The sequence below is a fragment of the Hyla sarda genome, chromosome 6, assembly GCF_029499605.1.
Source record: "Hyla sarda isolate aHylSar1 chromosome 6, aHylSar1.hap1, whole genome shotgun sequence".
Lineage (NCBI taxonomy): Eukaryota > Metazoa > Chordata > Amphibia > Anura > Hylidae > Hyla > Hyla sarda.
In genome coordinates, this window is record NC_079194.1 from 236811041 (window position 1) to 236838409 (window position 27369).

The 27369-nt window shown below is 44.7% G+C and overlaps 1 long non-coding RNA gene across 1 annotated transcript in view; it reads right to left on the bottom strand.

The window, feature by feature from the left end:
• LOC130276816 (uncharacterized) overlaps positions 1–27369 on the bottom strand; it is an 87972-nt gene that overhangs the window by 54047 nt on the left and 6556 nt on the right. The window contains exon 2 of the long non-coding RNA XR_008845255.1: positions 879–991. This is a non-coding gene — a long non-coding RNA (uncharacterized LOC130276816). The remainder of the gene's footprint in view (positions 1–878; positions 992–27369) is intronic.

Below are 27369 nucleotides of genomic sequence, written 5' to 3' on the forward strand. Positions count from 1 at the left end.
AACACCCATCCGAGACGCCAGACGTCACATGTGAGGGTGTATCACTGGTGATTGGCTACCTGTCTTACTTACCTGTATATTTGTAATGCAGTCACAAAGAAGGTTATAAGGCCAGAAGAAGCACTTGTTAAGTGTGTAATGGAGCTTGTTGCCTTTGTATCCCGGCTCCTTCTCTCTCCCTTTATGTATTTGTGAGTATTATCTGCTGCAATAAAAGCCAGAAGATGGATGATGGTGAGTGGCCGGCTTTTCTTTTCTTCATATGAATATCACTGCTTTATATCATTTATAGCCTGAGCACCATCACTATCTATAAGCAAAGAACCACTTCAGCCCCTTCAGGGATCGGTTTTTCAATACTACCGCAGTGCCGTAGGCATATTTCTACAGGTTAGTCACATAGGACTTCACTATGACCTTGACATTTAGGACATTGTGTGTTGTTCTCTAATTTTAATCTCCAGTGTACATGGGATTAGTAGTGTTGTGACCCGAATACAACAGCGTAAGGTGAGCATACATATAATCTACATATATATATATATATATATATATATATATATATAATCTATATGACTGTTAACTTTTAAAGATAACCACACTAGATTGCACCTCTTCTTATTTTTTGGGTTCTACATGCACCGAAAACACAGGAAGTGGCTAATATTCAAAGATTTCTTTAGGATTATTCATTGTAGGGAAGCTTTGTACATACCATTATGTAGTTAACTTGTTCCTTGTCAGAAAATATACAAAGAAGTTTTTTTCTCAATTTAACTGTACCGAAAGAAGTTTAACAATTTAGCACTGTTAGAATCAAAAGCTTTTTATAGAAATCATGGCTTATAAAAAAAAAAAGACCACTAGGGGCCCCATACCATCCAGAATGTGGTCCTCTCCAGCTGCTGCATCATATTTGTTCCATCTGAAGCACGAGGGCGGGACTAGATCCCCTCTGTGCTCTCTCCTGTCCTGTCTATCAGATTCCTGTCTGAAAACAGAGAGGAGGGTATTACAGAGTAGCCTGAAGTGATTAGATGAAGAGACCCAGCACAGAAGACTAAGGGAGAAGGTGAATGCATTGTAAATAAGGGTGGGATCAGTGCTTGCCTCAGACATGCCCCTTCCTTATCAGTGGATGTCAGAATGAGTGACCAGCAGAACAGAGAGATCTGTGAGATGAATAGGGCTGCCATCAGAAATGTTATTCTCATGTTAAAAAAAAAAAAAAAAAGAAATGTTAGGGCCCCATACACAGCTCAAGGCCCCCTGTTCGCCAACGGCGGAGCCGCGATACAATTGCGGGTTGCCGTTGATTGCTATGGCAGCAGGAGGTCAGATCATGACCTTCTATATGCCTGCTACGGAAGCCTGTGAGATCCAGCCAGAGGCTGGATCGCACCGGCTGTAGTGTGTGCGGCTCATCAGGTCATACTGTGCTGCAGTACAAATATATTGCAGCTTAGTATAACCTGTAAAAAGTGTAAAAAAATTAAATAAAAATTTCTTCATTAAAAGTATGAAGTGTAAAAAATTTATTTAAAAATGCCCCTTTACCAATAAAAGCCCTGTATTATCTCCAAAAAATATCAAAAATGCAAATCATATACATAATAGGTATTGCCATGTCCGTAATGACGTGTACTACAAAACTAAAATGTAAATTATCCCGCACGGTGAACGCTGTAAAAAATAAAACATTTTTGGTACAAATAGCGGAATAAAAAAGATCAAAAGGTAGCACGTAGCACAAAAAGGAAACCAATAAAAATAGAGCTCATGCCGCAAAAAATAAGCCCTTACTCAATGGCAACGGATGAAAAATAAAAAAGTTACGGCTGTTGGAAAATTTATGGCAGAAAAAGAATTTTGCTCAGAAAAGAAAAAACATAGAAAGCTATATAAAATGGGTATCGCCATAATCGTACTGACCCACAGAATAAATATAGCATCATTTTTACCGCACAGTGTACACCATAAAAAAAAAATTTTAAACTCCAGAAATGTTCAAATTTTTCAAAATATTTTGAGGTTTTTCACTAAAAATGCTGCATGTGTCAACAAAAATGCACCACTTATATAAAGTACAATATGTCACGAAAAAAACTATCTCAGAATCGCTCTGATCAGAAATAGCATTCTAAAGTTATTACCATTTAAAAAGATACATGTCAAATTAAAAAAAAAGAGCCTGGTCATTGAGGTAAAAAATAGGTCCGTCCTTAAGGGTTAACCAAAGAATATGAAGCCTGCCACCACAACAAGGTAGACTCTTTTAGGCAGGACCCTACAATAACACTAACAACATAACCTTTTCTAATCTGCCCTATCTATCTTACCCCAGCCCACTTAACAAAAAAACAACAAAAAAAAACGTAAAAACAGAAAGCACTGTTAACTCCCGCATTTAGACACAACTTTGATCACAGCATCTCAAGGGTTAATGCCACAAATCAACCCGTTTGCCTGGTATTAACCGTGGGTCCTGGCTGTTGTTAGCAGTTGGGACCCATTGGGTATTAAGTGTGCTCAGCTCGTGAACGCACTTCAAACTGGGGAAGTGGGACCAGGGCGTACAGGTACGCCCTTGGTCCATAAAGGGGTTCTCCACTGGAAAACATTTTTGTTTAAATCAACTGGTGCCAGAACGTTAAACAGATTTGTAAATTAATTCTATAAAAAAATCTTAATCCTCCTAGTACTTATCAGCTGCTGTACAATCCACAGGAAGTCTGACCACAGTGCTCTCTACCGACACCTCTATCCCTTTTAGGAAATGTCCAGAGTAGGAGCAAATCCCCATAGAAAACCTATCCTGCTCTGGACAGTTTCTGACATGGACAGAGGTGTCACCAGTCAGCACTGTGGTCAGACAAAAAGTAAATTCAAAAGGAAAAGAACTTCCTGTGGACCATACAGCAGCTGATAAGTACTGGAAGGATTAAGATTTTTTAATATAAGTAATTTACAAATCTGTTTAACTTTCTGGCATCAGTTGATTAAAAAACAATGTTTTCCAGTGGAGTACCCATTTAACAGGTTATGCAATATAAGCTATATTTTAGTCAGTTGGTGTTGTTTCATATTGTTTGGGTAGGCCCCACATTATGGAGACAACTATTAACAGGCAAACTTTATGGGGGCAGCTATTAGAAGAGAGGCCTACCCAAACTTTATAGGGGCCCCTTATAGTTTGGGTAGGCCCCTGTCCTTGCCCCCCACCACATAGTTCTGCCCAAGCTCCAGTCATATATTTTTTTTTCTCCTTTTTTTTCTTTTACTTATTAACCTCTGCTCTGTATCGGTCCGCTGACCTCCTCATGGGCAGGCTCTTCCTCTGCGCTGCTCCGCTCTGTAGCCGGCAGTCACACTGCTGCTCCACCCCGCTGGCCTCCTCTTCCTCAATAACGGCAACCACTGCTGCTGTTTTAAAGAGACACCAGCTGCCGGCCCTGGAGGCACGTGCTGTGCAGCAGCAGCGCTGCTGCTGCCATACGTGATCTGTGACTGATTGACTGACTGTACAGAGTACAGTCAGTCAATCATTCAGTGTACAATGTGTTGGCCTCAGCAATCAGTGAGTGATATTGAAAAAAAAAAATTTGCCGGAACCAGACGGGCCCCTTACAGGGGTATCGGTTGTACCCCCTGATGGCAGCCCTAGAGACAAATACAGAAGCTAATGAAAAGAGATAAAAGCAACAAAAGGTGCGCACCTAGTGAGGACCGTCTAGGTAAATGATACAAGGTAAAAGCAAAATGGGTCCTTACCCTTGGGTGTTGCGTTAAGAGCACAACACCTACAGTGGCGTCTGGAATGAATGAATAGCCAGACAGCTGCCACAAGGAACTTCCCGGGGTGACGTCAGTCTCACCGGTAACGAGGCATAGGTTGAAAATTGGAAAGGTGTTCCCCCTCAATGACGGCGCTAGTCCATGGGTAGATAGATATGCATTTATTGAAACATAAAAGGCAACACGTATCAACCCCAGTCAGGGGTCTTCTTCTGGCACCATGCCCTATGAAGACCCCTGTCCGGGGTTGAAACGCGTTGCCTTTTATGTTTCAATAAATGCATATCTATCTACCCATGGACTAGCGCCGTCATTGAGGGGAACACCTTTTCAATTTTCTACGAATACAGAAGCTAGACACATAAAATAGGCATGTGAAGAATCTGCATGATCTGGTGAGTAATTTATAGAAGCATTATAGTTTTGATGTGATATGACAGGTATGCCTTAAATGGAAAGTTCCCTGCACACCTTTAGTTTGATCCTCTTTCTTATAATACATGTATTAATTGACTTTATCAAGATATTCTTCTGGGCGCCCACTATAGTGGAGAAATGAAGTGTGAGATTTCACAAAAGGAGAAAACAGAGAGGTCATGCTCCAGGAGACCCTCTAGTTCCAGTGCGGTTAGAAAGAGAATGGCCAAAGGATATTTCAGCTTTCTAATGGAAAGTATTACAGCTCGGTGCACGCTCGCAGGCAGACAGCTAAATCTGTTCTTGATTTCTCCTTGCTAAGTAACATGAATTATGGGACATGGACAGCAGGAGATCTGCAAGGAAAGAGCACTACTTCTCTGAGGATTTACCTTCCATGGAGGTTCTGATCTGTCTTACGTGCTGACAATCGGCTTCATGTCAGCGTATTTATCCCCCAACGCCACCAAGAAGTGTCTGAGCTGACAGATTGCATCTCTTCAGCCAAACAGGTCTTAAAATAGGTTTTCAAGACTAATTTGTGTGTTCAGCCAGAGGATTCCTGACAGGAGAATGCTGCACCGGCATCTGAAGACCAGACTTTGTATAGTTATGTGATGTCCAAATGTCTGTTCCTAATTTTCTGTGTCAGCAGCAATGACAATAAAAATACAGTGATGTGTCTGTGTTCATCTAGGAGAATATATACAGTGTCACATAGGAATTGATGATTTATGCACATAGAGGTTTAAGTTGCACATGGTCAGCTGAAACTATGATGACTTCTAGAACATAAATAAAAATAGAGATCCTTACTGTCAGGGTCACCTGACAACTTGTCACTATGTCCATACTCATTCACTCATGCCCAAGTTGGCTTCACTATAATGAAAAAGTTAAACATTATCTAGTCTAAGTTTAGAACTACTAGTAGTTAGCTTAAAGGGGTACTCCACCCCTATACATCATATCCCCTATCCAAAGTATAGGGGATAAGATATCTGATCATGGGGGTCCTGCTGCTGGGAACCCCCGCAATCTCTCCTGCAGCACCCTCTGTCATCTGGTGCACGGAGCGAGCTTCACTCCGTGCCTGATGACTGGCGATGCAAAGGCCGGAGGATCATGACATCATGGTCCCGCCCCCTCATGACAGCCGCCAAGCCCTCTCCCATAGACTTGCATTAAGGGGACGTGACCTGACGTCACAAGGGGCAGGGCCGTGACATCACAATCCTCCGGCCCTCCATCGCCAGTCATCAGGCACGTAGTGAAGCTTACTCCATGCACCAGATGACAGGAGGTGCTGCAGGAGAGATTGCGGGGGTTCCCAGCAGTGGGACCCCTGCGATCAGACATCTTATCCCCTATCCTTTGAATAGGGAATAAGAGGTCTCTGGGTGGAATACCCCTTTAAACTACACCATAATCTAATACCAGAAATGTAGGGATTTTTTTTTTTCTTGGCTTACAAAGTGGAATCATAAGCCGAGCTTCTTTTACCCTAGCATTTCCCCCCTTTGCAGATGTGGCAGAAAATTACCCAAAAAGTTTCTAAACATAGACTCTACAGATAAAAATTATGGCTGGTTGAAGTCTTCATGATAACACAAGACAAGAATAACTCCCTGTGGGTCACTGGGTGTAACTGCACTGTAATTACGTATGTGATCTGCAGATTTTCAGTAGCAGTGTGGTAGCAGTACTCATTATGCGGTAGTAATACAGTATGTAGTCACTATGTGGTAGTATTATTCAGTCACTATGTCATGGGAATATGTGGTCATGGTGTGGCAGCATTATTTGTCCTGTGCAAACTGGGGTTTTGATTAATAATGGACACCGCAAGGCTCTGTTTTTAGGAGAATGCAGCCCTTTATTTTGCTAATCAATCTCAAATAGTCCCTTCAAGTCCCTTTAAGGGTCCCTTCACACGTACAACATCCTGCACAGATTTGATGCGCAGTATTTGATGTGCAAGATTTTCTGCTGCAGGTTTTAATGTAAACTAAATGACTGGACACAGCTTTAAATTCTGCACATCAAATCTGTGCAGGATACTGTACATGTGAATGGACCCTAAAGAAGTACCAGCACAGCTCCATCATTGTGTTTCATTACTGTTACTGGGTCAGTTGATCACCACGGGAAATTCCTGTGCTTAAAGTGTACCTGTCGTTAACAAAAACTTTTTATATAAAGTAGATGATACTATTATATGTATATTTGTATACAAGGCTCTGTGCACTGAGGACAAGCAGGGCTCTGTACAGTGAGGACAAGCAGGGCTCTGTACAGTGAGGACAAGCAGGGCTCTGTACACTGAGGACAAGCAGGGCTCTTTACACTGAGGACAAGCAGGGCTCTGTACACTGAGGACAAGCAGGGCTCCGTACACTGAGGGCAAGCCGGGCTCTGCACACTGAGGACAAGAAGGGCTCTGTACACTGAGGACAAGCAGGGCTCTGTACACTGAGGACAAGCAGGGCTCTGTACACTGAGGACAAGCAGGGCTCTTTACACTGAGAACAAGCAGGGCTCTGTACACTGAAGACAAGCAGGGCTCTGTACACTGAGGACAAGCAGGGATCTGTGCACTGAGGACAAGCAAGGCTCTGTACACTGAGGACAAGCAGGGCTCTGTGCACTGAGGACAAGCAGGGCTCTGTACACTGAAGACAAGCAGGGCTCTGTACACTGAGGACAAGCAGGGCTCTGTGCACTGAGGACAAGCGGGGCTCTGTACACTGAGGACAAGCAGGGCTCTGTACACTGAGGACAAGCAGGGCTCTGTGCAGTGAGGCTCTGTGACATGCTATGGGCTCACATCGCAGGATGATTGACAACTCAGGAACCTGCACAGAGCCCTGTTTGTCTTGCCCTCCTTTCCAGCATTTGGACTCCTCACAGACACACATAGACAATAGCTGCAGAGAACATTTTTAAACCCAAATATATTTTTTTTTAAAATTAACCAATGCATATTGCAAATATACATATAGTGGTATTACCTACATTATATAAAACGTTAATGACAGAGACACATTAATGTGTCAAAGGAAGTGGTCAGACCTGGGTCAGAACATTCTGTTGTATTTATGGCCTTTTTTTGCCTCATTTGTGCACTAAAGTGCACTTTAAAATCAACAAATAAAAGAAAAATAAATCAGCCGGTTTTCTTATATTGTGTTCCATTGTTGTCAATGGAGCACTATATATAATAAGAAAAGCGACTGATTTATTTTTCCTAAAATTGCACAAATAAGGCAAAAAGCCCATAAATACAACAGCATGTTCTGACCCACGACTGACCAATTAATCTGAAACATGTAAAAACACATATTTATGGCTAAAAAAAATGGTTTATTTTACTGTAAGTAAACTAAACATGTTTTGTTTTTTGTTTTTTTGGAGGGGGACAAGTGTAGACTAAAAAAAGGAAGGGTGATTTATCGTATTATTGGGGGCATATTTATATATTTTTTTTTTAAAATTCCTTTGTTATGTACACTTTTTAGTCCCCCAATTGAACTTTTATAATGCTATTGTGATCAGACATTTTGTTTGCAATCTCTCCCATTTTTGTGCAATCCCTCTCTAACCAGGTCCACACTGAAATGTAATTAGATTTAAGCTATTTCTTTAAGAACATGTGCCATTTTGATCAATTTGACGCAGGCACACGTGACAAATGAATGGCAAAACTGTATGAAAAATCACATCATATGCCCAAAAAATCATAAATTCCCCACTGTGTTTAGTAGGCCTATATGGGTGTAATACTTTGGTTTCAATTAACATTTGACCATGGAGTGTCTCATATTTCATATTTGGGCATTTTATGTTAATCTAAGTCTACATTACTCACATGATCCTTTTGATCATTTAAAGGTTACCAGAGGTATTTCTTGTTATCTTATCGCAGTAAAAGTGAGCAAATCTTCCAAGCAGGTGAATGTCTGTATGTTTTACCCTCTGATCAGTTTTATCCCAATATGAATCTAAAATAGTTGACAGCCTCTGCTGTCTATGTATAATGATAGTTCATTAGCATAGTAAGGGTATTAATATCTTGTATCTTCTCCTTCAGGTTATAAAACAGAGGCTTCATTACAGTGTCTTTCATAGCTGCCAGCGGATTGACTTCTTGTCTGTAAAGTGCCAGTTATGCCTTGCTAAGCATATTTATATGCCAACCATGTTATACTAAAGGGAGTTAAACCTACATAAAAAGTCCTTTGTAGCAATACAAAAAAAGCTGAACAAAAAACAGTTCTATATTAAAGAAAATAATCCACAAAAATGTATTTAAAGGGGTATTCCGGCAAAATGCATCTTATCCCTATCCTTTGGATAGGGGATAAGATGTCTGATTGGGGCTGCTTCTCCAGTCTCAGAAACGTCTGTGTTTCCGGGAATGGAGACGTGACTTCACCCCATGCCCCTTCGTGATGTCACACCATGCCCCCTCTATTCATGTCTATGGGAGGGAGCGTGATGGCCTTCATGCCCCCTCCCATATAAATGAATGGAGGGGGTGTGGCATGATGTCACAAGGGGGCGTGGCATGACATCACAAGGGGGTGTGGCATGAAGCAGCCCATCAGAGAATGCAGGTGCTGCACAGAGATCCTTTGGATAGGGAATAAGATGTATTTGGCTGGAATACCCCTGTAACCCTACCAGAGTGCAGCTATCCCTTCTGTACTATTAAGGCTAATTCACACTATGGAAGATTCAGTCTGGAGCAGGCGCTGGCAAAACAAGCCATGCTAGGACCGTTCGGAAATGCGCCATCTCAACAGACGGCAATGCATTTCAGAGCGGATTTCGCAGAACAAACGAACATGTTAATTCTTTTGGCAGAATCTGGGGTCCAGAATTTCCTCGATAGAATTTTGACCACACTAACTACATGCATGTAAACGATTGTGAAAAGGTTTCAATTGCCATCAAAAGTATAGGGCAATAGATAGATGTGAGTGACATTAAATGGCATTCATGTGTTTGTCAATGTAACCAATATGTCCCCTTTTTTCAATATTTATCTGTTTTTATTACAGAAAAAAAATGTAAAAAAAAAAATATATAGGACAGATACATTTTAGCTGAATCCCAACAATGGCCCTGATTGACTATTGTAAACCCGACATTGCCAGAATGTGCGCCAGAATTGAAAAAAAAAAAAAAAAAACTAGCTCTCCATTTTACTGAGAAGACCCAAAAAAGAGGCATGGCCGCCTGGAAAAGTGGGTGTAGCCACCGAAAAGGGGCATGTCCCCGACATTTTCACAACAACCCAACATATTTACTAAGGTTTCCACAGAAAACATAGTTGATTTGAGCTGAGGAAAACCAGACAGATCAGAGCATGTGTAAAAAAAAGCAAAGTGTAGGGAAAAGTGCAAAATGTAGGGAAACCTTAGTAAATACAGTAGAAAATAAATTGTAGAGAATTAACACCCACAAAGAAACCTATACTCCACTCTTCATCAGGGCCATTGTGTCTACGTTTGCTTATAATTGTTGACTGGATCCAGCAGATACAAAAATTTACACTTTGCTTGAAGTCCAAATACCTTGTGGGAAAACAGCTTAACCAAGCTTTATGTGCATTTATATAATAGGCAAAGCACATTTGAAACCCCCAATCTCTTTAGCCAATAAGCTCTTGGAGAAGACATTTACATTGGTTTTTACTTTTTCTCCCTGCACTGTGGATGTGTAAAGTGCCAAAGACATGAACAGTCTAAAGAAAAACTCAGATGTCCCCTAGAAGGAATAAACTAATATCAAAATGTAGCCCGTTCCCGTACCTGTCCATAGAGTCCCCTATCGTGCACAATGGTCCAGCCATTCCTGTGCCATGCCCTACCGAATTTTCTGTTACTTCAGGGTTCTGTCCAGAATGCCCGATCACATCCGGACAGCTCCTGCCCTACCTCTGCTTCTGCCCTGCTCGGCCCACTCCAGAAATTATAATAAAGCACGCTCCCATGCACCCTATCATCTCCATATCCCCACCTCCCCAGAACACGTCTTCCCTCACTTGTGCTTGAAGCTCCAATATGCTTTTGTTCGCCGCTACATGCTCACGTTACAATCTAGCGATGTTAGCCTACAGCTTACACCACTAGATGCTGTAGTGTCGGAGTCGTATAGTAGTGCACCAAACACCGTCCATGTTGGTAAAATAAAGTAAAAACACTTTCCTCTTTTCTGTTTTCATTCCCCAAACAGCCTTTATCCATCTGTTTGAAAACTATTAGTTCCAGCCAGCCTTTACAGTAATTTTCTGTCCGGGCATGCTGTGCCTTGTAGTCTTCAGCCTTTCACTGTTGTGATATTATATTGTACAATAGCTGAGTACCCGGCGTTGCCCGGTTTTTCCTTCCTAATCCTTGTTGAGGAGGAAATTAAACAAAGGAGGAAGCTTTTGACTTCATATTCCATCCTAATATATTGTTGTCATATTCCAACCTCCTATCCTGTCCTCCTATCTGGACCTCCTATCTCAACCTCTTATCCCGACCTCCTATCACGACCTCCTATCCCGACCCATAATATGTGTACCAGGTATTGAAATATCGCCAGCCGTACGGAAGTTATGTGGAAACATACATTTCCCATTTATTTGCATGGGACTTTAAACGAAAACCCTGACCCTCACAATTGGGGGTAGTTAAGGGTTAAATTAAAGGGGTATTCCGGGCAAAAACATCTTATCCCCTATCGAAAGGATGTCTGATCGTGGGGGGCCTGTCGCTGGGACCCCCGTGTTCTCCCTGCAGCAGCCCGCATTCTATGCGTAGCTGCGTCTTAAGTTTCGGAAACTGCCGGGCTTCCGAGACGGGAACGTGACGTCACGCCATGCCCCCTCCTTTCATGTCTATGGGAGGGGGCGTTACTGCCATTACGCCCCCTCCCATAGAAATGAATTGAGGGGGCGTGACATGACATCACGTTCCCGTCTCGGAAGCCCGGCGGTTTCCGAAACTTTAGACACAGCTGCGCATAGAATGCGATCAGACATCTTATCCCCTATCCCGGAATACCCCATTAACTATATTTAAGTGTACCACGAGCTACACCAGAGAGGCAATGGGAGATTAGGGAGGTAAACAAGTGGCTCAGAAGCTGGTGTAGAAAGGGGTTTGTGTTCATGGAGAACTGGGCCGACTTCGCTGTCGGTTACCGTCCCTACCGGACGGGCTGCACCTCAATAGGGAGGGTGCAGCTGTGCCCTGGGGAGAAGATGGCTAGAAGGGTGGATGAGTGTTTAAACTAGGAACTGGGGGGGAGGGAACCTACAACATAGAGGGGGAAGATAGTATAGATAGAGAGGTGGGACTTATTAATGTACCTGGGGGTGGAGCGGAAGGAGGGGTGAGAATAGTTAATAGGGATAGGCATCATAGGAAAAAAAAACATACACCATTGAATTGCATGTTGACTAATGCCAGAAGTCTGTCCAATAAAACTGCCGAACTGGAGTTGAAAATTTCTGAGGAGGATTATGACATAGTGGGTATAACAGAGACTTGGTGTGACGATAGCTGTGACTTGGCGGTCAACATACAGGGTTATAGTCTATTCAGGAAGGATCGGACAAAACGGAAAGTGGTGGGGGGGGGGGAGTTTGTCTTTATGTTAAATCCAATTTGAAGGCCGCACTGCTGGAAGATATTTGGGAGGGAAACAATAATGTGGAGTCATTATGGGTAGAAATATATGGAGATAAAATTAAAAAAATTCTGATGGGGGTTTGCAATAAGCCACCAAACATAATGGAAGAGCCAGAAGATCATTATTGAGGCAAATAAACAAGGCAGCAAATCAGAATGAGGTGATAATAATGGGGGACTTTAACTATCCGGATATAAACTGGGAGACTGAGACCTGTGAATCTCATAAAGGAAACAGGTTTCGGACTATAGCTAAAGACAATTATCTGTCCCAAATGGTGCAGGGCCCGACCAGAGGGGCACCCTACTAGACATAATATTAACCAACAGACCTTACAGAGTAACTAATGTGCAAGTAGAAGGTCATCTAGGAAATAGTGATCATAATATAATACATTATAACTTGTTCTTCAATAAGGGAATCTTTCGAGGGGCCACAAAAACAATGAACTTTAGGAAGGCAAAGTTCGATCAACTCAGAGAAGCCCTTAACAATATAAAATGGGATAATGTCCTCAAAAAGAACAATACTGACACTAAATGGGAGACTTTTAAAAATATCTAAAATTTTCACAGTAATATGTATATACCTTATGGTAATAAAAGGGTCAGGAATAAAAGAAAACCAATATGGATGAATAAAAATGTTAAGGGGGCAATAAATGACAAAAATAAAGCATTTAAACTACTAAAACAGTGAAGAAGCATTAAAAAGCTATAGAGAAAAATTTAAAATATGTAAAAAAAAACAGATAAAAGCCACAAAAATAGAGACAGAAATACTCATTGCCAAAGAGAGTAAAACTAACCCCAAAATGTTCTTTAACTATATAAATACCAAAAAGGTCAAAAATGAAAGTGTAGGCCCTTTAAAAAATGATGAGGAAGAAATTATAAACGGGTATCAGGAAAAAGCAAATATATTAAACAAATTCTTCTCCACTGTGTTCACTGAGGAAAATGAAATGCCAGGTGAAATACAGTGAGATAAGGTAAACTCCCCAGTACAGGTCACCTGTCTAACCCAGGAAGAAGTACAGTGCCGCCTACAAAAAATCAAAATAGACAAATCACCAGGTCCAGATGGCAAAGGAATTAAGTAATGTAATAGACAGACCCCTATTTCAAGGACTCTATAGTGACAGGGACTGTTCCCCAGTACTGGCGCATGGCAAATGTGGTGCCTCTATTTAAGAAGGGGTCAAAAGGTGACCCCGGGAATTATAGACCTGTTAGTTTAACCTCGGTTGTATGTAAATTGTTTGAGGGTTTCCTAAGAGTTGCTATTTTGGAATATCTTGATAAAAATATATGTATGACCCTGTATCAGCATGGATTTATGAGGGATCGGTCCTGTCAAACTAACCTGATCAGCTTTTATGAGGAGGTGAGCTCCAGACTGGACCAGGGGCAATTGCTGGATGTCGTATATCTGGATTTTTCCAATGCATTTGAAACGGTTCCACATAAAAGGTTGGTGCATAAAATGAGAAGGATTGGGCTGGGGGAGAATGTGTGCAATTGGGTATGTAAGAGTGTGGTTATTAATGGTACTAATTCTGATTGGGTGACTGTTACTAGCGGGGTACCACAGGGGTCCGTCTTGGGTCCTTTCCTATTTAATATATTTATTAATGACCTTATAGAGGGGTTGAATAGTAAAGTAACAATCTTTGCAGATGACACTAAACTCTGTAAAGGATGGATCTGGATAGGTTGGAGGTTTGGGCTGGGAAGTGACAGATGAGGTTCAACACTGATAAATGTAAGGTAATGCACATGGGGAAAATCCAGGCTGGGATTATGTATTAAATGGGAGCTGGAGAAGGGACAAAGACGAGCAACCAGAGTAATATGGGGAATGGGAGGACTACAGTACCCAGAAAGATTAGCAGAATTAGGGTTATTTAGGTTAGAAAAAAGAAGGCTTAGGGGAGACCTAATAACTATGTATAAATATATCAGGGTACCTTACAGAGATCTCTCCCATGATCTATTTATACCCAGGACTGTATCTATAACAAGGGGGCATCCTCTACTTCTAGAGGAAAGAAGGTTTCTACACCAGCACATACTAGGGTTCTTTACTGTAAGAGCAGTGAGACTGTGGAATTCTCTCCCAGAGGAGGTGGTTATCGTGAACACTGTAGTAGAGTTCAAAAAGGTGCTGGATGCATTTTTGGAGAGTAATAACATTGCTGGTTATATATACTAGATTTATAGGGACAGAAGGGTGATCCAGGGATTTATTCTGACCCCTCTTTATTACCCTACACCCCTGCAGGGCCAGATCAAGGCTGCCTGGAAGAAGGAGCACTTCATTATGATGCCCCAACCCCCCTCCGGAAGTTCCCCCACATTAGGTTGGCAGTATAGTTGCCCAGTATTAGGTTGTAGTTCCCCCACATTAGGTGCAGTATAAGTCCCCGCACATTAGGGGTGCAGTACAGTTCCCACACATTAGAGGTGCAGTACAGTTCCCCCACATTAGGGATGCAGTACAGTTCCCCCACATTAGGGGTGCAGTAGAGTTCCCCAAATTAGGGGTGCAATACAGTTCCCCCACATTAGGGGTGCTATACAGTTCCCCCACATTAGGGGTGCAATACAGTTCCCCCCGCATTAGGGGTGCAATACAGTTCCCCCCGCATTAGGGGTGCAGTGCAGTACCCCTCGCATTAGAGGTGCAGTACAGTTCCCCCACATTAGGGATGCAGTACAGTTCCCCCACATTAGGGATGCAGTACAGTTCCCCCACATTAGGGATGCAGTACAGTTCCCCCACATTAGGGGTGCAGTAGAGTTCCCCAAATTAGGGGTGCAGTACAGTTCCCCCACATTAGGGGTGCAATACAGTTCCCCCACATTAGGGGTGCAGTACAGTCCCTCCCCGCATTTGGGGTGCAGTACAGTTCCCCCGCATTATGGGTGCAGTACAGTTCCCCCACATTAGGCGTGTAGTAAAGTTCCCCCACATTAGGTGCAGTACAGTTCCCTCACATTAGGTGCAGTACAGCTTCCCCACATTAGGTGCAGTACAGTTCCCCCACATTAGGAGCAGTACAGTTCCCCAACATTAGGTGCAGTATAGTTCCCCCACATTAGGTGCAATACAGTTTCCCACATTAGATGCAGTACAGTTCCCCCACATTAGGTGCAGTTTAGTTCCTCCACATTATGTGCAGTATGGTTCCCCACATTAGGTGCAGTACAGTTCTCCCCATTAGGTGCAGTATAGTCCCCCCCCCCCCCCCATTAGGTGCAGTAGCCATAGCTGTAGGTCCCAGGACCGGAGAGGAGAGGTGGTCAGAACACTGAAAATGACGTGCTGGTGAGTGGTGACTTACCATGCACGAGTCCTCCTCACTGCTCCACTCCGCTCTGCTCTCCTATGGGCACACACACAGGACGTCAGTGCGCTACCTCCCGGCTGCCTCTGCATTTTTAAACTTAACGCGGGGCAGGAGAGAGGTAACAGGGACATCCTTGTGTCCTGAAAAGATTTTTCGGATTTTTGTTGCCTTGTTCCCTAGAGAAAGCGTTCCATTGTATTGCCTTGCCGTGTACCAGATCTCCAGCTCTTGTGACTTGACCTTGCTCCTCTTCCACCTGCATACATAACTCCTGCTACATCCCGACTATGCTACTGTGCCGCCTGGTCTGACCTACTGCTATCCAGACTATGAGTTGCCTCATCCCTCCTGTGCCTCGCATCTTCTCAGCCGCCTGTGTGGTTAAGTCGTGCCAGGGGTAGCGACCTGGGTGTTGCCTGCAGCTGCAAGCCCATCCTGCTTTGCGGTGGGCTCTGGTGAAGACCAGCGGCACCTTACACTCCACTCCCTGATACAGTCCGAGTCATCTGCCACTCAGGTCCAGCGGATCCACATACACCGGAGTTCCTGTCTTCAGAAACGTGAATGTTACACTCATCCTGACCCCTCTATCTTACCCTACACCCCTCAGTCCGTCCTCCTCATCCTGACCCCTCTATCTTACCCTACACCCCTCAGTCCGTTCTCCTCATCCTGACCCCTCTATCTTACCCTACACCCCTCTGTCCGTCCTTCTCATCCTGACCCCTCTATCTTATGCTATACCCCTCTGTCCGTCCTCCTCATCCTGACCCCTCTATCTTACCCTACACCCCTCAGTCCGTCCTCCTAATCCTGACCTCTCTATCTTACCCTACAACCCTCTGTCCGTGCTTCTCATCCTGACCCCTCTATCTTACCCTACAACCCTCAGTCCGTCCTCCTCATCCTGACCCCTCTCTTACCCTACACTTCTCTGTCCGTCCTTCTCATCCTGACCCCTCTATCTTACCCTACACCCCTGTGTCCGTCCTCCTCATCCTGACACCTCTATCTTACCCTACACCCCTCTGTCCATCGTCCTCATCCTGACCTCTCTATTTAATCCTACACCCGTGTCTGTCCTCCTCCTTCTAAAAAAATTAGAATATGAATCAATATTGAAAGTCACTTCTGTGCAACCACCTGTGATTTGCAGTCATAAATAGTAAAAATATGAGAAAGCGTCTGCAGATAATAAAATCCGAGGTAGATGATAGTGTTCGAGGTAGATGGTAATACGGTAATATTAAATATTAAAGCGCAAGGATGGTACAGTTCAGGAAGCTATATAGAGAATGGCGTCAAAGGTATTGGAAAGATAGTACCTGTCTGCCATTGCAGAGATCACCGCTTGCTGGTAGTGTACGGGAGTGGCAGTCCTGTCATGAGGATAACTGTCGGCGTTGGCACGGGATGGTGTCCGGCCTGGGTCCAGGTGCGCGGTCTCAATAAAGTGCTTGGTATCGGCAGATCAGGCTGGCACGGTAATGCATCCGGCCATGGAGATGACAGAGATAATGGGGTGAATGCTGTCCCTGGCATCCTCGTGTGCTGGAGAGGGAGAATCGCGGGCGCAATTCACAGTGGTCCCAATTGTAGGAGTCTGCAGCGCTGCCCAAACTGGAGGTGTGCTCAAGTCAGGTATGAGAGGTGGTTGCAGCAAGTATTATATAAAAAGCAGGGCTATAGGCGTTTCAAGACTGGCCGTCTTATTCTTCAGTAGCCAAAGGTAGTGGATATCAGCAAATTGATCCAAGATTCAGGTTTAAATAGGGTAGGGAAATAGTGATGTCATAATTGAGGGAGGAGATAAAAAGATTTATATTAAACCTGGAATGAGTATTCCACATATAGGAGTCATAATAACCAGTTGAGTAAGAGGGTAAGAACAGGATTGGGAAAAGAAAGAAAAAGAGGAAATAGTAGATATATATACAATTGGAGATTATAGCAAATTATCTAAATAAACACTAGTATAAAACACAGGACACTTTGTGTTAAGTATAATGTTCTGAAAAATATTCAAATGAGCTCACCACACCCCCTATACAGGTAGTGTGTCCCGCAACCAGCTCCGACTCCAGTTAAGAAGTCTCAGAACTGATTGGGATTTTATGCCAAGCCAGAACTCTCTCCAGAAGGAAAGAGAACCCATCTGCAGACAGCTGTTTCGGGGTACTTGCCCCTCGTCAGTACAGAGCAGGGTTATCTGGCTTGGCTGGGTGAGAGGCCTCTGACTAGCTAAACGGGATCAGTATTTTCCTCGGGGAGAGGACGCCACTCCTGACATGAGACGGAGATTTAAGTAGGCCATTTGCACTCCACGGGCAAATAAATAAATACACAAATGGTGTTATAGTTAATAATTGGGGTGATATCTTTTGTGAATTCAGTGCAATAGAGAGAAAAAAAATTATAACTAAACATGTGTAAGTGTGTACATACACACACATATGAATGCACACATAGACATATATATATACACATATACATATATACACACATACATATATACATATAACACACACACACATTGAATGCAATGTAGAATACACATACTTAGATTAGTAAGATGCTTATTTATTATAAAAAAAAATTAAAAATATATACCGTATTTATCGGGGTATACCAAGCAACGGCCTATAACACGCACCCTCTTTTTACCAAGGATATTTGGGTAAAAAAAGTTTTTTACCCAAATATCCTTGGTAAAATGAGGGTGCGTGTGTGTGCATGCGTATACCTCGATACACCCCCAGGAAAGGCAGGGGGAGAGAGACCGTCGCTGCCCGTTTCTCTCCCCCTGCCTTTCCTGGGGTCTAGAGCCCTGCTGCTGCCACTTCTCTCCCGCTGGCTATCTGCGCCACTGCCCGCTCTCTCCCCCTGACTATCGGCGCCCCATTGCCGGCGCTGATAGCCAGGGGGAGAGAAGTGGCACCAGCAATGGGGCAGCGGCGCCGATAGCCAGGGGGTGAGAAGGGGCAGTGGCATCCATTGCCGGAGCCGCTGCCCCGTTGCATCCCCGGGCCTCCGGTGTGCGTCCCATGCGTCGTTGCTATGCACTGCACGGCGTGGCGCAATGACGAGTGACGTCATTGCGTCTCGCAGCGCATAGCAACGATGCAGAGGACGCACACCGGAGGCCTGAAGCAGCGCGGACCCGACCCCGGCAACAGGTAATTATACAACTGGGGATGGGGGAGGCAACGGGGGAGCGGTGCCGGCAATGGGTGCCGCTGCCCCTTCTCTCCCCCTAAGATACAGGCTATGCAAAAATGGACTCTTCCAAGTGCTTCCCCTCAAGATCAATGATGCTAACAATCCCGTTACAGGATGGTACTTAGGACTTTATTTGCAACATAAAAGTTTCGAGCCCATCTGTCGGGCTCCTCATCAGGCATATAAAAGTATACAAATGACTCTGTTTAAAAGGACTCGGAGAGAAATTACAGCCGGGTCAAAGGTTAACATGACGTCACACATCGGATCACACATCTATAGTTATACATCATAAAACATTCTTAAAACATGTCAACCTATAATAACTACTATGCTCCTGACCATACTCAGTGAGGGTCCCGTTTTCTTTCTTTAAAAGCACTGTAGTCCCCTCATTACGAGACGCTGTCGGACTTGAGAGCGAGGCTCTTACGTCAGCCCCATTCACAAAAAACAAAACCGGAACGAGGCTGACACATAGTATTACATTTTGTAAACAAAGTGCCACAATGTGTCCAGCTCCCGTTCCCGTGATTGAAGTCAGAGGAGGATCACAGGTAAGTAACACCAAGGGTGAGGGATGAAATAATCTGTCCTAGACAGTGTAACCTGGGTGACCAATATATACTAATATCAATTATAACTAGATTGTGTTTCCCGGGCACTAATTGATGATATAAAAAAAAATATATATATATATATATATATATATATATATATATATATATATTAATTATAATAATAAATATATAATTAATATATAAAATTGGTCATAAATCAGGACCCCACAGGAGAAGAAATTAAAATTACTAAAATATAATAAAAAAAAAAACACATAATAAATGTTACGCCGAGCGCTCCGGGTCCCCGCTCCTCCCCGGAGCGCTCGCAGCGTTTGCTTGTTCGCAGCACCCCGGATAGACCAGCTGACCGTGAGCGCTGCGATAATGCCCCTAGCCGGGATGCGATCCGCGATGTGGGACGCGCCCGCTCGCGGTTCGCATCCCGGCCCGCTTAACAGACTCGTTCCCCGTCTGTTCTGTCCCGGCGTGTGCGGCCCCACTCCCTATGGCGCGCGTGCGCCGGCTCTCTGTGATTTAAAGGGCCGGTGCGCCGCTGATTGGCGCCTGGTTCTAATTACTGTGTTCACCTGTGCACTTCCCTATATAACCTCACTTCCCCTTCCCTTCCTTTCCGGATCTTGTTGCCATTGTGCCAGTGAAAGCGTTCTTTGTATGTCCCAAGCCAGTGTTCCAGACCTCTTGTCGTTGCCCCTGACTACGATCCTTGCTGTCTGCCCTGACCTTCTGCTAAGTCCGACCTTGCTCTTGCCTAATCCCTTGTACCGCGCCTATCTCAGCAGTCAGAGAGGTTGAGCCGTTGCCGGTGGATACGACCTGGTTGCTACCGCCGCCGCAAGACCATCCCGCTTTGCGGCGGGCTCTGGTGAATACCAGTAGTAACTTAGAACCGGTCCGCCGGCACGGTCCACGCCAATCCCTCTCTGACACAGAGGATCCACCTCCAGCCTGCCGAATCCTGACAGTAGATCCGGCCATGGATCCCGCTGAGGTCCCGCTGCCAGTTGTCGCTGACCTTACCACGGTGGTCGCCCAGCAGTCGCAACAGATAGCACAACAAGGCCATCAGCTGTCTCAACTGACTGTTATGCTACAACAGCTTCTACCACAGCTACAGCAACCATCTCCTCCGCCAGCATCTGCACCTCCTCCGCAGCGAGTGGCCGCTTCCAGCCTACACTTATCTTTGCCGGACAAATTCTATGGGGACTCTAGACTTTGCCGTGGTTTTCTCTCGCAATGTTCCCTGCATTTGGAGATGATGTCGGACCAATTTCCAACTGAACGGTCGAAGGTGGCTTTCGTGGTCAGTCTCCTGTCTGGGAAGGCCCTGTCATGGGCCAAACCGCTCTGGGACCGCAATGATCCTGTCACTGCCACTGTACAGTCCTTCTTCTCTGAGCTTCGTAGTGTCTTCGAGGAACCAGCCCGAGCTTCTTCTTCTGAGACTGCCTTGCTGAACCTGGTCCAGGGTAATTCTTCCGTAGGCGAGTACGCCATCCAATTTCGTACCCTCGCCTCCGAATTATCTTGGAATAACGAGGCCCTCTGCGCGACCTTCAAAAAAGGCCTATCCAGTAACATCAAAGATGTGCTGGCCGCACGAGAAATACCTGCCAACCTGCATGAACTTATTCATTTGGCCACCCGCATTGACATGCGCTTTTCCGAAAGACGCCAGGAGCTCCGTCAGGATATGGACTTTGTTCGCACTAGGCGGTTTCTCTCTCCGGCTCCTCTCTTCTCTGGTCCGCTGCAATCTGTTCCTGTGCCTTCTGCCGTGGAGGCTATGCAAGTAGACCGGTCTCGCCTGACACCACAAGAGAGGACACGCCGCCGCAATGAGAACCTATGCCTGTACTGTGCCAGTACCGAACACTTCCTGAAGGATTGTCCTATCCGTCCTCCACGTCAGGAACTCCGACTCCGCACAAAGGTGAGACAGCTCTAGGTGTGAACTCTGCTTCTCCAGGTCTTACTGTGCCTGTGCGGATTTCTTCTTCCAACTCCTCCTTCTCAGCTGTGGCCTTCTTGGATTCTGGATCTGCAGGAAATTTTATTTTGGCCTCTTTCGTTAACAGGTTCAACATCCCAGTGACCAGTCTCGCCAGACCTCTCTACATTGCTTCTGTTAATGGAGAAAGATTGGACTGTACTGTGCGTTACCGCACAGAACCCCTGTTAATGTGCATTGGACCTCATCACAAAAAAATTGAATTTCTGGTCCTCTCTAATTGCACTTCTGAAATTCTTCTCGGACTGCCTTGGCTCCAACGCCATTCCCCTACCCTTGACTGGACCACCGGGGAAATCAAGAACTGGGGTGCTTCTTTCCACAAAAAATGCCTCACGTCTGCCCCCAGTCCCGCCAGTCAAACCCCTGTGGCTCCTCCTATACCAGGTCTCCCCAAGGCCTATGTGGACTATGCAGATGTTTTTTTGAAAAAAACAAGCAGAGACTTTGCCTCCTCACAGGCCTTATGACTTCCCTATTGATCTCCTTCCTGGTACTACTCCACCCCGGGGCAGGATCTACCCTCTGTAAGCTCCGGAGACACAAGCCATGTTGGATTACATCCAAGAAAATTTAAAAAGGGGATTCATCCGCAAGTCCGCCTCCCCTGCTGGAGCGGGGTTCTTCTTTGTCTCCAAAAAAGACGGTTCCTTACGGCCATGCATCGATTACCGCGGTCTTAATAAGATCACTATAAAAAAACGCTATCCCCTGCCTCTTATCTCAGGACTCTTTGACCGCCTACGTGGCGCTAACATCTTCACCAAATTGGATTTAAGAGGTGCATATAATCTCATCCGCATCAGGGAAGGGGATGAGTGGAAGACCGCATTTAATACCAGAGATGGACACTTTCAATATCTGGTTATGCCCTTTGGGCTCTGCAACGCCCCTACTGTCTTCTAGGACTTTGTGAATGAAATTTTTCGTGATCTGTTATATATTTGTGTTGTGGTTTACTTGGACGACATTTTGATTTTCTCTTCTAACCTCGAAGAACACCGCTGACATGTCCGTCTTGTGCTCCAGAGACTCCGTGACAATCAATTATATGCCAAGATGGAGAAATGTCTTTTTGAATGCCAATCTAGGATATTTAGTCTCTGGCCAGGGACTTCAAATGGACCCAGACAAACTGTCAGCCGTGTTAGATTGGCCACGCCCCTCCGGACTCCGAGCTATCCAACGCTTCTTGGGGTTTGCCAATTACTACCGACAATTTATTCCACATTTTTCCACCATTGTGGCTCCAATTGTGGCCCTAACCAAGAAAAACGCCAACCCTAAGTCCTGGCCTCCCCAAGCGGACGAGGCATTCAACCGTCTCAAAACTGCCTTTTCTTCTGCTCCTGTACTCTCCAGACCTGATCCATCTAAACCCTTCTTACTGGAGGTAGACGCCTCCTCGGTGGGAGCCGGAGCTGTACTCCTACAAAAAGACTCTCCTGGACATAATATTACCTGTGGTTTCTTTTCTAAGACCTTCTCCCCGGCGGAGAAAAATTACTCTATTGGTGATCGAGAACTGCTGGCCATAAAACTAGCCCTTGAGGAATGGAGGCACCTGCTGGAGGGTTCCAAATACCCAATTATCATCTACACTGATCACAAGAATCTCTCTTATCTTCAGTCGGCCCAACGGCTGAACCCACGCCAGGCTAGGTGGTCGTTGTTTTTTGCCCGTTTTAATTTTTAGATTCATTTTCGCCCTGCTGATAAAAACATCAGGGCTGATGCCCTCTCTCGTTCCTCGGATGCCTCCGAAATGGAAGCCCCTCTGCAACACATTGTTCCTCCTGAATGTCTGATCTCCTCTTCCCCAGCTTCCATCAGACAAACACCTCCTGGAAAGACTTTCATCCCTCCACGCCAACACCTCAAGATCCTCAGGTGGGGACACTCCTCGCACCTCGTCGGCCATGCTGGCATCAAGAAGTCCATCCAACTCCTCTCTCGATTTTATTGGTGGCCTACTCTGGAAGCGGATGTTGCTGATTTTGTTCGGGCTTGTATAGTCAGTGCCCGGGACTCCTCGCCAGAAGCCTGCCGGCCTCCTTCATCCTCTGCCTGTCCCTGAGCTACCATGGTCTCAGATTGCTATGGACTTTATAACGGACCTGCCTTTATCCCATGGCAACACAGTAATTTGGGTGGTCGTTGATCGTTTTTCCAAGATGGCACATTTTATTCCACTTCCTGCGCCACAGTTGGCGAAACAATTTTTTGTGCACATTTTTCGCCTTCACGGGCTTCCCACACATATCATCTCGGATAGAGGCGTTCAATTTGTGTCGAAATTCTGGAGAGCTCTCTGTAACCAACTAAAAATCAAATTAAATTTCTCGTCTTCCTATCATCCCCAATCCAATGGGCAAGTAGAGAGAGTTAACCAGGTTCTTGGTGACTATTTGCAACATTTTGTTTCCTCTCACCAGGATGATTGGGCCGATCTTCTACCCTGGGCTGAATTCTCGTACAATTTCAAAGACTCTGAATCCTCTGCTAAATCCCCGTTCTTTGTGGTGTACGGCCGTCACCCTCTTCCCCCCCCCCCCTCCCCACTCCCACGCCTTCTGGTTTGCCTGCTGTTGACAAAGTTACCCGGGATTTCTCCATCATCTGGAAAGAGACTCAAAAATCCCTCCTACAGGCCTCATCCCGGATGAAGAAGCATGCCGACAAAAAGAGAAGAACTCCTCCTGTCTTTGCTCCTGGAGACAAAGTGTGGCTCTCCGCCAAGTATATCCGCTTCCGTGTTATAAACTGGGACCACGTTATCTTGGACCCTTTAAAATCAAGTGCGAAATCAATCCTGTCTCCTACAAACTCCTTCTTCCTCCTTCTCTCTGTATTCCTAACGCTTTTCACGTTTCTCTCCTTAAACCTCTTATCCTTAACCGCTTCTCTCCCAAGGTTGTCTCTCCTACTCCTGTCTCCGGGTCCTCAGATGTCTTCTCGATTGAAGAAATTCTCGCGTCTAAGACGGTCAGAGGTAAAAAAAAAAAAAATCTCATAGATTGGGAGAATTTAGGTCCTAAGGAGAGGTCATGGGAACCCGAGGATAACATTCTCGACAAGGACCTCATTCACAAATTTTCTGGTTCCAAAAAGAGGGGGAGACCCAAGGGGGGGGTACTGTTACGCCGAGCGCTCCGGGTCCCCGCTCCTCCCTGGAGCGCTCGCAGCGTTTTCTTGTTCGCAGCGCCCCGGTCAGACCAGCTGACCGTGAGCGCTGCGATAATGCCCCTAGCCGGGATGCGATCCGCGATGCGGGACGCGCCCGCTCGCGGTTCGCATCCCGGCCCGCTTACCAGACTCGTTCCCCGCCTGTTCTGTCCGGGGGCGCGCGCGCCGGCTTTCTGCGATTTAAAGGGCCGGTGCGCCGCTGATTGGCGCCTGGTTCTAATTACTGTGTTCACCTGTGCACTTCCCTATATAACCTCACTTCCCCTTCCCTTCCTTGCCGGATCTTGTTGCCATTGTGTCAGTGAAAGCATTCTTTGTATGTCCCAAGCCAGTGTTCCAGACCTCTTGCCGTTGCTCCTGACTACGATCCTTGCTGCCTGCCCTGACCTTCTGCTACGTCCGACCTTGCTCTTGCCTAATCCCTTGTACCGTGCCTATCTCAGCAGTCAGAGAGGTTGAGCCGTTGCCGGTGGATACGAACTGGTTGCTACCGCCGCTGCAAGACCATCCCGCTTTGCGGCGTGCTCTGGTGAATACCAGTAGTAACTTAGAACCAGTATGCCGGCACGGTCCACGCCAATCCTCTCTGACACAGAGGATCCACCTCCAGCCTGCCGAATCCTGACAGTAGATCCTGCCATGGGTCCCGCTGAGGTCCCGCTGCCAGTTGTCGCTGACCTTACCACGGTGGTCGCCCAGCAGTCGCAACAGATAGCGCAACAAGGCCATCAGCTGTCTCAACTGACTGTTATGCTACAACAGCTTCTACCACAGCTACAGCAACCATCTCCTCCGCCAGCTCCTGCACCTCCTCCGCAGCGAGTGGCCGCTTCCAGCCTCAGCTTATCTTTGCCGGACAAATTCGATGGGGACTCTAAACTTTGCCGTGCTTCCCGCTTTTCGTCGGGCTCTGGTGAATACCAGTAGTAACTTAGAACCGGTCCGCCGGCACGGTCCACGCCAATCCCTCTCTGACACAGAGGATCCACCTCCAGCCTGCCGAATCCTGACAATAAATTAGTGTTTAAATTATTAATATAAATTTAAAAGAAAGAACCATTGTATACTCAGATTACAATATTGTTTCTACCGTATCATTCAAACCCCTAGGTGCAATTGTGGATAATTTGTACATCCAAAAGATTTCCTTCTTTTGCAATAAATCTAAACGGTTAGTAAAATCAACAGGAATATGGTCAATGGGAATGACCATATAGACATCTCTATCTTCAGGGTGTAATAAAGTACAGTGCCTGGATACTCCACGCAACATGAACGTGTTTCTGATGTTTTGTCTATGTTTGTTTAAGCGATTCCTCAATGACTGGATAGTCCGTCCTACATACTGTAATCCACATTTACACTCAAGGAGGTATATTACATATGATGAGTAACAGGTAAGTCGATGTTTCATTGCAAACTTCTCTCCAGTACTATTAGAGATAAAATCAGTTTTTTTGTTTTTGATTTCCCTGCAGCATAAGCACCTCTTCATATTACAACTATATGAACTTAAAGGTAGGGTGCATTTTTTAGGATTAGATTTATGTTGTTTAATGATACTAGGCGCTAAGATGTTCTTAAGCGTGGGGGCTCTCATATAGGTGACAACAGGTCTCATAGGTATGATAGATTTTAATAACACATCGTTCTGAAGGACATGCCAATGATTATTCAAGATGGTTTTAATATTACTTGCTGAATTGCAGAAAGTGGTGACAAAATTCAATCTCTGTTTCTCTTCCATATCTTTATCCGTGCTTTTCAAACAATCACCTTGTGTTTTCTCTTTCACCTTCATAAATGCATCCTGTATAATTGATTTAGGATATTTCTTTTCCTTAAACCTAATTGTTAGGATCTTTGCTTGCATTTTGAAGGTGTCGTCATCCGTGCAGTTTTTTCGTACCCATTTAAATTGTTCATAGGGTACATTCCTTAGCCATTGCTTATAGTGTGCACTGTCAAACTCAAGATAGCTATTGACGTCTACTGACTTAAAATGTGTGGAAGTCACAAATCCTTTATTATCATGGGAGATATTAAGATCCAAGAAAGTGATGCTCTGCTCACTGTACTCTAGGGTAAATTTTATACCCCAATTGTTTGAATTAAGTTTCATAAGAAAAGAATCTATTGATGACTCAGGCCCTTTCCACAAAAAGAAGAGGTCATCAATATAACGGCGGTAGGTTACTATATATGGGTAAAATTCGGGGTCATTGGTAATTAATTCTCTCTCAAAAGCCCCCATAAATAGATTTGCATACGATGGGGCGACCTTTGACCCCATCGCCGTACCATTCCTCTGGTGAAACACTCGTTTATTATAAAGAAAAAAATTATTTTCTAAAATTAATCTTAATCCATCGCCGATAAAGTCTTTATGAGCCTCAGTGAGATCCGAATCATTGTCTAAAAAACCCTTCACACACTGTACCCCAATATTGTGTTCAATATTGGTGTAAAAAGATGTTACATCACAGGTGACAAAATGGATACCTGGCTCCCATATCATAGTCAGAATTTTTCAATTAACTAAGTAGCGTCTCGAAGGTAGCTCTGCAAGGTAGTAACATATTCCTGCAAAAATAAATCAATGTAATGAGAAAGATTGCTTTTCAGACAGTTAGTATTGGAAATAATAGGACGGCCGGGTGGTCTGGTAATGGATTTATGAATTTTGGGCAAAAAATTTAAATAAGGTCTATTGTCATTATGATATTGCAAAAATGTAAATTAATTCTTGTCCAAAATGCCGTCAGAATGCCCTTTATTAATGAGGGCATTATATTCTATGTTGATCTTCTTGAAAGGGTCCACCAGAATCCATTCATAAAATTTCTCGTCCGACAATATATTTAGGGATTCTTCCTCATAGTAATCAAAATCCATAACTACCACTCCCCTCAATTGTCCGCTGACCGCACAACTAAATCATTATTTTTCTTCAAGCTCCCAAGGGCTTTTTTTCTTTTCCTGAGTTAAATTACTATTTATCTGCTTATTTTTACTTTTATTAGATCTTGACATCTGTTTAAATTCCTCAAAAACAAGGTCTTTAAAGACCTGAATATGTGGCCCTTGGGCATGCACAGGATAAAAATTGGAAGGCGCCT